Raw genomic sequence first — 14,329 nt, 5'->3', positions numbered from 1 at the left:
AGTTGAGAAAAGTGAGGCAGAGATCAAGTAATCTTTTGAACTCAGGTGTTCTTCACTCCAGATTCAGCTTCTACCCACTCTGCCACCTAGATGCTTCAACTAGTCGTAGAGATTCTACTCAAAAACTTCCAGTAGGAAAAACCTACTTCTGGAGGTAGGCATTGTACTTGGATAACTCTGATTGCTAGGAAGCTTTTTTCTTTAAGCCTAAATTTGCCTATCTGTTGCTTCTTACTTTTGTTCCTACTCCTACCTTCTTGGACTAAAAAGAACCATTTTTTATGTAGTAGTTTCAAATTTTGCTAACCTGTTATCATGTTCCCTTCTTTCCCAACTCTTTTTTCTTCTTGGAAGTAAACATTGTCATATAATCCAGGAATGGGAATGTTTACTAATTCCCCTCATTATTCCAAACACCATCTCTCTGGTTTCTAATTGTCAATTAATTTCTAAATTGTCAATACTCTTTCTAAAATATGTCCAGAAGAGTGTGACCAGGACAGAGTGCAATGAACATTATTATCTTTATTCTGAATGTGAACCTGCCTTAAAAAGACCCAGGATAGCATTAACTTTGATGACTTCCATGTCATATAGAGGATTCAGTTTCAGCATGCTGTCCATTAAAATCCCTTCAGGGCCCCATGTAGGCCCAAACCATGTTCAGTCTTCTTGAAGTACATTTCTTGAGTGCAACTTCAGTCCTTCATATTTATTCCAATTTCAATTTTCATTGAAATTAATTTTCAATGAATAAGTTTATTCATAATAATTCAAAATAATAAAATAAAATAATTCATTTTATTAGATTTAATCTATTGTTCTAGTGCACCAAGATCTGTTTGGATCCTGACTAGCACTTCAACATGGCTAACTATCCTCCTAATATTGCACAGTCCAGGTTCCTATGGTGAATTCATTCCAGCTATTTCAGTTGGGTGTCAAGGAGATCACTGCTTAGTTCTTCATAGGGCTCTACATGAAGATCAAAGCTGATAGAAGAAGTCAAATTAGCCATCACTTAGGAAGGAATTTCATTCCTTGACACCCTTACTATTTAGTCCTGCTTATCTAAAAGTGGAAAACAGATTACTAAAAGAAGATGCAGGATCTTTTAAGAATAATGTAGGTATACATTTGGCTTGAAAAGTTTAGATATTGGGTATCCTTTAAATAAGGGGTTGGATTCAGCTCTCTTCAAGCCCTAGGGGCACAGAATCTAAAATATTCAGAGAATTCAAAGGACAGAATCAGAATATTCAACAAATATTTATTAATATTGAGGATATAAGGATGTCCCTCTTTTCATTTTTTAAAATAGCATTCTCCCTTCCCAGGGCACTATCCTATTTTTCCAGTGATCTAATTTCCCAGTACATAATTAGTCAAGGGGACACTGAGCATTTATTTAGTCAAGAGACCTAAGTGTTAGTCCCAGCTCCACTACTTAACTTTGGAGAAATTATTTCACCACTACCAAAATAACAACATTTAGTAAGTAGACCTCCATTGTGGAGATTCACAAGAATATACAATTTAAAGAAATACCGGCCTTTAAGAAGTTAACAGGCTCACTGGAGGCTAACACAAAAAAATAGCTATAATATGCAATATCATATGAAAAGCACATTAGAAAGTTCCAAAACAAAGTGCTCACTAATGCTAAATTCATTATCAAGTCAGAAGTATAGGGAAGGTTTCAGGAGATGGAATTTGAGTCTGTCTATAAAGGCTGATTGGTAATTCAAATTATGAGGAGAAAGGAAGGCATTTTAGATTTAGGGAACAGAAAATCAGCTCAGGCTGAGTTCAAGAAGCAGCGGTAATCTGGTTTGAGTGGAGCATTTGGAGTGGAATAAAATGAGGAAAGGTTGGTAAGGTAGCATCAGATGATAGAGAACCTTGAAAAGGAGGTAAAGGATTTTGAAATTGAACTAGTGGGCAATAGGGAGTCATAGAAGATTGAGTGAAGGAATGACATAACCAGGTCTAAAAATTTTAAAAGTACATATTTTGATTCTTAAAGGAGTTAGAAAAGAGTAGAGATTGAAAGACCAGCAAAAGGGTTATTGCAATGGTCTAGGTGGGTGGTAATGAAGAATTATACTGAAGTGCTCATAGTGGGAATAAGGAAGAATAGATATATGAGAAAAGTCATTAAGGTGGAATTAACCAGACTTAGTAATGAATTGGTAAGTGAAAGGAAAGAGTCAAACATAAGCACAAGGTTATAAACTTGAGAGTCCCTTCAGGACCTCAGTTTCCTTGTCTGTAAAAAAAGGAATTTGACCTACATGATATCTCAGACTTTTCCCCTGCTCTAATATTCTTGGATCCGAATACTTCATACGTGCTGTGGAGCTCATTATAAAAGGGAACTCCCACAGAAGCAGATTCAGTCACCCCCCCAAAAAAAAATAACAAAGAATGCCTTAACCAAGTAAAAAGGTTTTTCCCATATTTTGAAAAATAGGCTAATTGGTAGAGATAACGATCTCTTACATCTTAACTTTTATGAGAGGGAAAAAAAAATAATTCCCAGCGACATTCCTGCCAAAAGATGTGGTAAGATCCCTTTCTTTGTAGCATAAAGGCAAATTTACCCCCAACTGGACCTCCCAAGTTCAGGGAATTTCTTGAAAACTCTTGAATTCAGAAAGCTTATAGAACTTTCTCTGTGTACTATTCCTCTGTGAGATCCCCACCCTCTCCCTCCAAGCAGGAGATAGAACATCTGCTCCTAGGTTTCTGGGAAAATGAATTTATTTAGTGGGTTCCCCCTCCTCTTTTTCAAAGTTATGTTTTTAGCTTCAAAAAGGCCCCAGGGCACAAGCTCAATAAAATCATCCCCTTCGATGTTTAAATCTGATAAGAGCAGCTATAACAACAAAAATAACAGCTAACAGCATAAACTCCCATCTTTGGTGTTTAGAATGAGGCATGGACCTGAGCTGTAGAAATTGCCTTTTCAGTTCTCACCACCTTCCCTTCCTCATTCCCAATAGTTCCTCTGTCATGGCCACACTTTCTCTAATGGAAGCTGGAGAGTGACTTGGAGAGTATCCAACAGGTATGGGATAAGACTTTATGAGATAATGCTTTAAAAAAAAAAGGCAATTACACAAATAAATAAAACCTGAAGCTCATCCTAGACCACAGTCTATCCCTCTTTCCAAACACCTCTATGTTTAAGAAAATTATGTTTCTTATAATTCCCTTCAATTCTATACTCTTTCCTTTAGCTTGTTGTTTTAAAACATCTTCCCCTTTAAGGCTGCCCTTGATTTTTTGCTTATTAAAATATTAGGTTGGGCCAACTAGGTGACACAGTGGCTAGAGCACCAGCCCTGAAGTCAGGAGGACCTGAGTTAAAATCTTAACTTAATAATCCACAATTAAAAATTTAACACTTCCTAGCTGTGTGACCCTGGGCAAGTCACTTAATCCCAATTGCCTCAGCAAGAAAATAAAATAAAATATATTAGGTAAGATTTAAGGGAGAAGGATGCATAATATGACTAGAAAAATGCAGCTTCCTAATGAGAGAGACATTTATTGTCTTGGTCTTATTTCCCCTAATACTTAGCCTGGTGCCTTGCACATAGTAGAGACTCAATAAAAAACTGAATTAATTTTTTGCATTGGCCTCAAGACTGATCACCCCCCCAAAAAACTCCCAAAAAATGTACCATCTTTACCCTTCAGTCTCATTTCCCATTCTTTTAGATTTTGATTCATCTAACTAACATTATATCTCAAGACCAGGGCTTAAGATGAAGAAGTAGGAAAAAGAAATGATGTACCAAAAAGATCAACAGAATTCTTAGGCTATTCTATCTTCTCTGATGGAATTATCCTACATTTTTTTGGCACAGATGGAACAGACCAGAATATAATAAAATTCAAGTACAATCTCAACATGTGGATGGTAAGGATGTCATATTAATATGTACCTCTGTGTGTGTGTATATATATATATATATATATATATATATATATATATGTATATGTATACACACATATATGTGTATATATAATTTAATATATTTGGTAGCACTAATTAGGTAAATAGCATATAGAAGCCAAATAATATGATAGTACTGTGTTTGATAAATCCAGATATCTCAGCTTCCAGACTTGGGACTCAGTAGTGGACAGAAACCACCAGAGAAACTAGCAGAAAGCATTCTGGCAGAAAATAAATTTAGAACATCTCATATCGACAACAAAATAAGTTCCAAATAGATACATGGTATATATATGTAGTTACATCCTAAACAAATTAGAGAAGCGAGAAAGGAAATACCTATTGCATTATGTTTAGGGGAAGAATTCATGACCAAACAAAGAATAGAAAAAAATCATGGAAAATAAAAGGGACAATTTTGATTGCAAAAAATTTAAAAGTTTTTGTATAAATAAAATCAATGCAGTTAAAATTAGAAGAAAAAAGTTAACTAGGGAATATTTTCCAGCAAATTTCTATGACAAAAATCTGACTTTCAAAATATATAAGGAAGCAATTCTGATATATAAGAATTAGTGTTATCCCCTCAACTAAATAAACATTCAAAAGATATGAATGGACAGTTCTCAATTTTGAACAGACATATGAAAACATCTGTAATAATTAGAGAAATATAAACTAAAAATATACTCTGAGGTTCTATTCCATACTCACCAGACTGGCAAAAAAAAAAAAAAAGATAAGAAAGGAAAATCACAATTATTGTAGGCACTGATGGAAAACAGACACATTAATAAACTGTAATTAGACCTATGAATTTATTTAAGCCATTCTAGAAAGCAATATGTATATGCACCCCCAAAGCCACTAAAATGCATATATATATATATATATATATATATATATATATATATATATATATCCTTTGATACAATGATACCCATTAGTAGGTCCAAAAAAGATCAAAGTGAAAAAAGAACTTACATGTACAAAAACATTCATAGCAACTCTTTTTTTTTAAATGGCAAACAAACTAAAGAGTGCCCAACAATTGAGCAACAGTTGAATAAATGAGATATATTAGTGAAATGGAATATTATTGTGCTGTAAAAGATGATGAAAGAAAGGCTATCAGACAAACCTGGTAAGACTAGTTTGGTATAGATTATTATGGTAAGCAGAATGTAAAGATACTAGCAACACAATGAAAAGAAGAAAAGCTAAGAATTTAAGATTAATGTAATTGTCAGCCTAATTCCTGAGAATACTAATGAAACATTACTTATCTCCTCAAAGAGAGATGAAGTTAAGATGAGAAATAAGGCATCCAAATTTGGACAGGGCCCAATTTAGGAATAAATTTGCTTGAATATGCTTCTTGATGCAAACTAATGTTGTGTAATCCTTCCCTTCTTCCCATTCTTCCTTCTTTCCTTTCCACCTTCATTCCTCTTCACTCCTTTCTTTCCTCCTTTTTTCTTCTTTCCCTCCTCCCTCCTTTCATTTCCTCCTGCCTTCCTTCCTTCTTTCCTTCTTTTTTCCTTCTTTCCTTTCTTCCTTCTTTTCTCCCTTCCTTCCTTCTTCCTTTCATTCCTTCCTTCTTTTCTTCCCTCCTTCCTTTCTTCCCTTCTTCCTTCCTTCTTTCCTTCCTTCCTTCCTTCCCTCCTTTATTTCCTTTTCTTGTTCCTTCCTTCCTTCCCTCCTTCTTTATTTCCTTCTCTCATTCCTTCCTTCCTCCTCTCTTTCCTTATTTCCTTCTCTCATTCCTTCCTTCCTTCCCTCTTTCTCTCTTACTTCTTACCCTCTGTGCACATAGAGTATCATACCCTTATCTGTAAGTGCTCTGCCCAAAAGAATATAAATTTTGATCACCAAAACTTAGCAAGATATCTTGGAGTTTATGGGCTAGATTTCTTTCTTAAGGACACCACTTTAATCCAATACTCAAGGAGTGAGATCATGAAGGGATTTGCTAGAGCCTGTCAACCAAGTTATCATTCTTCACAGACTCCAGGATTATAATGGCCCCAGGCTGTTTACTTCTATTATTCTTTACACAAGATCTCATAGAACCATTCTTCATAGCCTGTGTAAAGTGTCTTCGACTTATTTTGCTGGAGTTTTCATTTTTACTCCTATATAAGTTCAAGGGAATCCTTCCCATGTGCTTCCTCTCTCCCCAACTCCCAGGCAGGGTATCTTCTGTTCCTTCATTATCTTTTATTGAGTCTTGTGATTTGAAGGCTCTCCTTAGTTTCCTCTCCCTGCTTATCTTTTCATTTCCTACTTTTTATTAGATCCCAGGGGCCATACCATAGAAATTATAATGTGGGGCGGGATAGAGAAGCTTCTCAGAAAGTCTTGGAATTATGTGGGAGAAATGGGTCAATTTGGTATTTCTCCCCAAAACAGTTGTTCCTGTGACATACAAACATGAGAAAGAAAGAAAACAATCCTTGTCATGAACAGATACGGATATGATGATGTGTAGCAGAAAGCATGTTTTAGAGTCAAAGATTCAGCCTCAAATGTTGTGTCTAATACTATGTGTCTGTCTTTGAATAAATCATTTAACCATGCTGGACTCCATTTTCTTCACCTATAAAATGAAAGAGTCCAACAAGATGACCAATAAGGTCACTTCTAGCTGCTATGACCCTCCCTGAGTATTAGAGAGACAGGTTTCATCTTATGTATTGTATATGTTAATGTATTTGATATATACACACATCTGTATATTCTAAATATATAGAAGCAGCTTATATGTGTACATATGGCAGCCTAGAAGGAGAAGGTATAAGTAAGATCCAGGATCACAAGAGGATGGAAAATCTTTCCTTTCTCGAAAATGGAATTTGGATTAGAATGCTATCTTTCTAACATTCCTCATATACCTCTAGTCTAGGAGGATAAATTTTAGTCTATAAATAAAGTCAAATTCCAGATCTCCTTTAAGGAAGGACTTATGACTTATGCTAGTCAGCTTAATCTCTTCCTACTAAATGTTAACCAAAAGATCATCACAAATAGCAAATATCAGTAAGCTCATTTATCCAAGCAAAACAGCCAACATAAATTGTACAAGTTCTGAAGATTAGGACATACCAAAAAATACACAACACTAAATTAGCTCTTGAGTTGAAAATAAAATAAGATCATAGCTCAGACTAGGAGAGCACATAAATAAATGAATGAAAAATAATTATTAAGTGTTTATTATATGCAAAGTTCTATGCTGAGAGGACTATATTAATAGAAATATAACAAGCCTTGCTCTCAAAAAAGTCAGATGGGAAAAGTCCTTAGGTTGCAATGGCAAAACAGATGGTAATGTATCATGTTTAATGTCATTTACAATGATAAAAATAAGATCATTTTTTTTTTATTTTGAGCCATGTGACAATGCTAAGGGCTTTAGTGGTGAGAAATTTTGGTTACCAGGTCACAGTTCCACTGGGGTTGCTTCCCAGGATGATGGCCATGAGAGCTGGAAGCAGAATTGATATGGTTTGTGAGAGGTAGGTATCATGGCATAAATCTCAAGGCTTTTAGGTTTATCTTTCTTTCCAGTGGCAGGCCATCATCCTTCAATTAGCCACGTTCCCCTTTTTTCCCTATCTTGACTCCTAGGTGAACCAGTTCAATAGTGCTCTTTTCTTCAGTCTCTAACTCCCTTATCATATCACCAATTGCCAAAGTTCAGTTTTCAATCACTCCCACCATTGGCCATTTTTGCTCTTACACACATAATGTTGATGGTAGGTAGGGAAAATCATGAGACTATTCTGACCAAGTCACCTACAAATTTATGTTACACAAATTTAAATAGACCCTCGCTGCTGCTAGGCAATCCTTCTTCACTTCCCCTATCAAATCACCTTCCCATTCTCCACAATGTCTCCTCCATATCTTTTCATTCTTCCTCACACCTTTCATGACTTCTCCTCATCCTTTCAACTGAGAACTTTGCCTCATTTTTACAGGAAAAAAATCCAGGTTTTGAGGCTATTTATTTCAGGAATTCTTTCCTCCTCTTTGCCATCTCAAGTGATTCAGATGCCTTCCATCCCTCTCTCCTCTTTCACTCCTGTCTTACATAGAAAGATGACATTATTCTCACCAGGTCCATCTGCCACCAATGAATCCCATTCTATCCCATCTCCTCCAACAGATTTCTGCTGTTATTGCTTGTCTTCACTATCTCCCTATCTTTTGGATACCAATAAATCCTTGATACCTGGATACCTATACATATGACCATCCCTCTCTTCATAAAATACCTTCACTTGATCCCTCGATCCTCATTATTGTTCTATATCTCTTCTGCCTTCTGTGACCAAACTCCTGAAAACGCCATCTACAACAAATGCTTCCATTTCTCTCCTTTCACTCTTCTTAACCCCTTATCATTCAACTTCTGAACTTGTCATTCTATAGGAACTCTCTCTAAGAATACCAATGATCTCTTAATTTCCAGATTTAAAAACTTATCTAGTTCATTTTTGCAGTATCTCTGAATGTGTCCCCTTCTCTTCTCTGCCATTACCAACACTCTGGTACAGATCCTCAATACCTCACTCCTGGATTATTGCAATAGATATTGATGAGTCTGCTTCAAGTCTCTCCCAACTTCAATCCAATCCAGTCAGTTACTGAGTGATTTTACTAAAATGCACATCACTATATATACAAAAATATTTATGGCAAATCTTCTCTTAGGGCAAGGAATTGAGGCCATGCCCATCAATTGTGGAATGGCTAAATAAATTGTGGTACAAGATTATGATGGAATATTATTATTCTATGGGAAATGCTGAGCAAGACACTCTCAGAAAAACTTGAAAGTCCTTCAGAAGTCCAAGCAAAGTGAACCTTACTGTGTACAAAGTCATAACAATGTTGTGGAATGAATGACTTTGCTATTCTCAGGGATACAATGATCTAAGGCTACTTTGAAGGACTTATAATGGAAAATACTGTGCAGAGAAAGAGTTGATTGTATCTGAATACAGAATAAAGCATATTTTTTTCTTGAGGGTTTTTTTTGGGGGGTGAGAGATAATGTTTGCTTTTTCAACATGACTTTTATGGAAATGTTTTGCATAACTTCACATGTGAGAAAGGAGGAAGGGAGAGAATCTAGAACTCAAAGTTTAAAAATGTTTTTTAAATTTACATATAACTGGGGAAAATAAAAATATTAAGACATGAAAAAAGTGAAGGTCCCACATGTAAATCCCCCCCTTATACACACACACACACACACACACACATCACACATACAATACACATCAACAAACTCTAGTGACTCCAATCACCTCTAGATGAAATATAAAACCCTCTACTTGGTGTTCAAAGTCCTTCATAACCTAGGCCCATCGTCCCTTTCCAGTTTTTGGTTGCTTTATCCCTATTACATACTCTTTAACCCAATGACACGGATTTCCCTACTGGTCCATAAATAAGATACTCCAAAGTTGGGGAATATTTTAATGGCTGTCCCCTAGAATATTCTCTTTCCCCATCCCTGCCTAAAGTCTCTATTTGGTTCCTTCAAGTCCTCACTAAAATCTCATCTTTAGGAAACCTTTCCCAATTTCTCTTGATTCTAGCTCCTTCCCTCTATTAATTATTTCTTATTTTTCCTGCATAAATTTGGACATATGTGTTTGATTGTTGTCTTTTCCATCTGATTGTGAACTTTTTGAGGGCAGGAATTCTTTTTTGCCCCTTTCAGATTCTCCGTAGCTTAGCATGATGCCTGACACATATTAGGCACTTAATACACTTTTATTGAACAAGCTGAACAATATTCAGTGTAGGTGATGATCACAAAGTATCCTTTTCTTTAATTATGGCTGTGGGGATTGGCCTGGGAGTAGAACCAATGCTCTTGAGGGCATTGCTATTCTAAAGAAAGAATGATCCTACCCAGGGGATATTCACTGCTGGCAGTTTCTAGAATTGTGAGCCCTTTAGACTAATGACCATGATGGGGTCACTCTCTTGCAAGTCTAAGGCTCTTTTTCTCTCTTTTTTTTTTTTTTTTAGAATTTTTTAAAGTTTCAACACATATGCATAGATAATTTTCAACATTAACCCTTGTAAAATCTTGTGTTACAATTTTTTTCCTCTTTTCCCCCTACCCCATTCCCTAGAAAGCAAGTAATTCAATTTAGGATAAATGTGTGCAATTCTTCTATGCATATTTCCAGAATTAGATGCTATATAAGAAAAATCAAATCAAAAGGGGAAAAAATGAGAAAGAAAACAAAAGCAAACAAACTATAACAAAAAGGTGAGAATACTATGGTGTGATCCATACTCAGTCCCCATAGTTCTCTCTCTGGATGCAGATGACTCTTTTCATCACAAGGCCATTGGAACTGATCTGAATCACCATGCTGTTGAAAAGAGCCACATCTGTCAGAATTGATCATCATATGATCTTGCTCTTGCTAAGTACAATGATCTCCTGGTTCTTCTCACTTCCTTCAGCATCAGTTCATATAAGTCCAGACTTCACTTAAATTGTCCTGCTGATCATTTCTTATATAACATTAATATCCTACTACATTCGTATACCAAAACTTATTCAGCCACTCTAACTGATGGGCATCCACTCTGTAAGGCTCTTTCTCTTAACCACTTCCATTCATGTATTTCCAAAAAAAGTAACAAATTGCTTTCACAGGCTCATAGCATTGCACTCAGCTTTTCCTCAGCCAATCAGGGGTCACATCTCCCTTAGCATAATATAAGCAATTTAAAGCACAGGATTGACTTTCTGTAAAATCACACCAGGATTGGGAAGAAGCAAGATTACATAAGTGTCAGGTAATTTTTTTTTCTTATGAATTCTCAAGAACTCTGCACTAGAAGTCAGGAGATCAATAAAGAAGCATTTATTATGAGTTATTACATGATAAGCACTGGACACCAAAATATAAAGAATAAAAAGAATCCTTATAGGCAGTTCCTATAGCTTTATGATCTTGTTAAGCCATTTAACTTTCTGAGTCTTAGATTTCTCATTCATAAAATTATCTCTAAGGAGGATCTTCTCCAGCTCTACCAAAATATGAATCTATGAGTCTAAAAGGAAATCCCAGTCTCTTATTTCCCTTTCTACTTTACCCCTCCTTTAAGTTAGGGGTCTCAGATGTGACTCAATGGCATAATCCTTAGAAGGGAGGAAAACAAATAAGACAGAGAACTGTTCAACTGGGAAGTGTTCAGAAATGGTGACCAAGGACATTAAGGTCATAACATCTCAGAATTCTTTGCTTAAATAAAAGAAGACTGGGGAAAATACGATGACTATTTTTATTTTTAAATGTTTGAAATTTTGTCACCTGGAAGAAGCACCAGGTACATTTCCACAGCCAAGAAAGCTTATCTGGCAGTCAAAGGCTTCTATATTAAGAGAATGGATTCTAAAAGGCTTAAAAAAAAAAACTTATAGCTTTGCCAAATGAATTCTTTGGCTAAAGACTGAAAACTGAAATTACATAACCCAAACAATGAGTTGGCTGATGGAGGAGAAGATCTCATGGAGTAAAGGGGTCAGCCGGACAAAGGGAGGATAATCTATGAAAGAGCCAAACTTAGTTTCCTGTAAGCATATTTGGAAAATCAGAATAGGCTGGAAAAGACTCCTATAAATTTTGAACTTTCTTCTCTATGTTCCCTGTGGTGTTTAATACTTTAGAAAAAATAAACAGAATGGAATACTTTTTTGAGAAAACAATGTAAGAGGAAAGCTTGTGTTCTCTAGACTGATCTGAATATTAAGGTACCAAATTTGAGAGCACAAATGTTTGGGATGATGATCAGAATAGAAGAGGGAAGTTATTGTGAACTTCAGAAGGGATTTGTATGTTGGATTGAATTATTTTGATTTTTGAGAATATAATTCTGTTTATATTTCTTTATTTTTCCTTTAGCTGGGAGGACGGGAAAATTAGCCCACAATGGGAGCAAGAACAGGAAGTCCTCCCTCAAAAAAAACCTACCAGCAAGCAGATTTCCTGATTATCTGAAAATGAGCCAAGGACTGGAAAATGGCCCCATAACCTTGATCCAGAGGACCCAGGCGAATGCCAAATCCATTTGAGAGTGTTTATTGATAGAAGATGTCTTGGCTAGTGGGCTCCACAAGGCAGTCAGTCATTGATGGCCTGGAGAAGATGTGGGCCAAGCTAGAACCACAGAACCATAGTAAGGTGGAATAAAAGACAATTCCTCTGGAGACAATAACTTGGGGGCTAGATCATTTTCACAGGCCCATACATTAGAACTAAATAGAGTTTTATAGACCATCTAATCCAACTCCCTTCAATTTATTGATGAGTAACAGAGAGATTTGTCTGAGATCACACAGGTAATTAAGTAAGTAGCAGAACTGGGATTCGCCCTAAGAGTCTTTGAGTCCAAATATACTTCTAGTTTACCTTGCTCTTTCTTCATTATTATTATCTTTTTTCCTTGCACATAAATCTCTAGAGAATGCACTCTTGTCTAGATACTTGTGGTTAAAAAGGGGGGCAGGGAGCAGGAAAAAAAAAAGACAAATGCCAGCATTGTGCAACTAGCTATAGCAGCATAAGAAGGGGAAAGGGTAATTAGGGATCAAACAAGCCAGATATCTCTGAAAAACCAGGGAGCCAAGTAGACTCAGGGGAAAAGGTTGGGAGATTTGATGACTCAACATGGAGTTTAGAATGTGGTGAAAAGTGATTGCCCTAAAGCAAAGGGCCAGGTCTCCTAGATCATTTCTGAGAAGACACTGAAAGTCCTGGGAAGTTGATTGAAATCACCAAGGCCAAAGGTTCGGAGCTAAATATTTCACAGAGCTGATTATCGGACCTTAAAGAGCATCACAAAGTGGATTGTAATAGTAGATTCAAAGCTACCAAATGAACGAAGAGAAGCACAGTTTGTAGAAAATCAACTCCTCCAAAAACGGAGTCACATATTGTGTGCTGAGTAGGTTTGGGAGGCAAAGGGGAAAAGGATAAAAGGATCTTCATTATTATGCTCTAAAAGAAACACATGACATAAAAAGTTGGACTGGAATGGAAAGCTATCCCTCAGGTTGTCTGTAAAAGGCTGGTATTTTTGTGCAAAGGCAACAAGAAGCGTGATTTCATGGGAAACTCACTCAACTCACCTTGTAGGGATCATGACAAGGTAAGACATGCTCTAAGGTGACTATCTCTACTCCCACTCACACAGAAGAGTTGGACTCCCCAGAGAAATGGCTACATCTCCAAGATTTTACAGACAGATGATGAGCTCCCACCATATATATAATTTATTCAGCTAGACTTAATTAGTATTTTTAAAAGGGATATTAACATATGATAGCAAAAACATTCCCCCATAAGTCGATAATACACTATGAATATAGATTCAGTCTGTCCTTAGCTCCTAGCTTCCTAAAAGAGGAAACTTTTACTGGGAAGCCTTCTAGACCTTCAATGTCCACAAGGTCATACTCTCAGAGGAAAGGAGACCAAGGCTTGAACATTAAGCAATCACCTTCCCTTTAACACCAATAATTCCTATTCATGAGTTTTACCTTCAATACTCTTTTCACACTTATCACTCATTGGAATCTATCCACTATTGTTGTACTAGTCTGCCATTTTATAGAAGACTCACCATGAATAAGTTTTCTAAGTCAAAACAAAAGCACTTCCTTCCTGTCAATATCATTCCTATTTATCAAATTGCTTTTTTTAAAATAAATACTATCATCCCATATTTCCTTCAGAAATTTCTTCCTTCAGAAATCATCTGATCAGAGTCATCTAAATTGATCAAAGCCTTTTTATACTTATTTGGAAAGCCATTGATTATTTGATTCCAATAAGAAATTCCTATCTAGTTAAGATACAGTTACTTAAATGATCCATGAATACTTACTTTAAAAGACTTATGATGAAAAATGCTATTTATACCCAGAGAAAGAACTGATTGCATCTGAATACAGATTGAAAAAATACTCTCTCTCTCTCTCTCTCTCTCTCTCTCTCTCTCTCTCTCTCTCTCTCTCTTTAAATTCTGTTTTTCTTAAGGACTTTTTGCTTTCTTTGTAGAATGGGAGATCTTTGTTGTCTTTTACAACATGACTTTTATAGAAATGTTTTGCATAACTTCACATGTGGTTTCTTAATGGGGGCTGGGGATTTGGATAAGAAAATCTGGAACTCAAAAGTTTTAAAAACACATGTAAAAAAGTTTTAAATGTAATTGGGGAAAATATTAAAGAAATAAAGAACAAAAAGAAGTTAAAAAATACAAGTACATAGAATTTTATATACATCTTTATTTGGAGTAGTATAATTTGATTGATTT

The sequence above is a fragment of the Sarcophilus harrisii genome, chromosome 5 (assembly GCF_902635505.1).
Source record: "Sarcophilus harrisii chromosome 5, mSarHar1.11, whole genome shotgun sequence".
Lineage (NCBI taxonomy): Eukaryota > Metazoa > Chordata > Mammalia > Dasyuromorphia > Dasyuridae > Sarcophilus > Sarcophilus harrisii.
Note: the sequence above shows the minus strand (reverse complement) of the source record.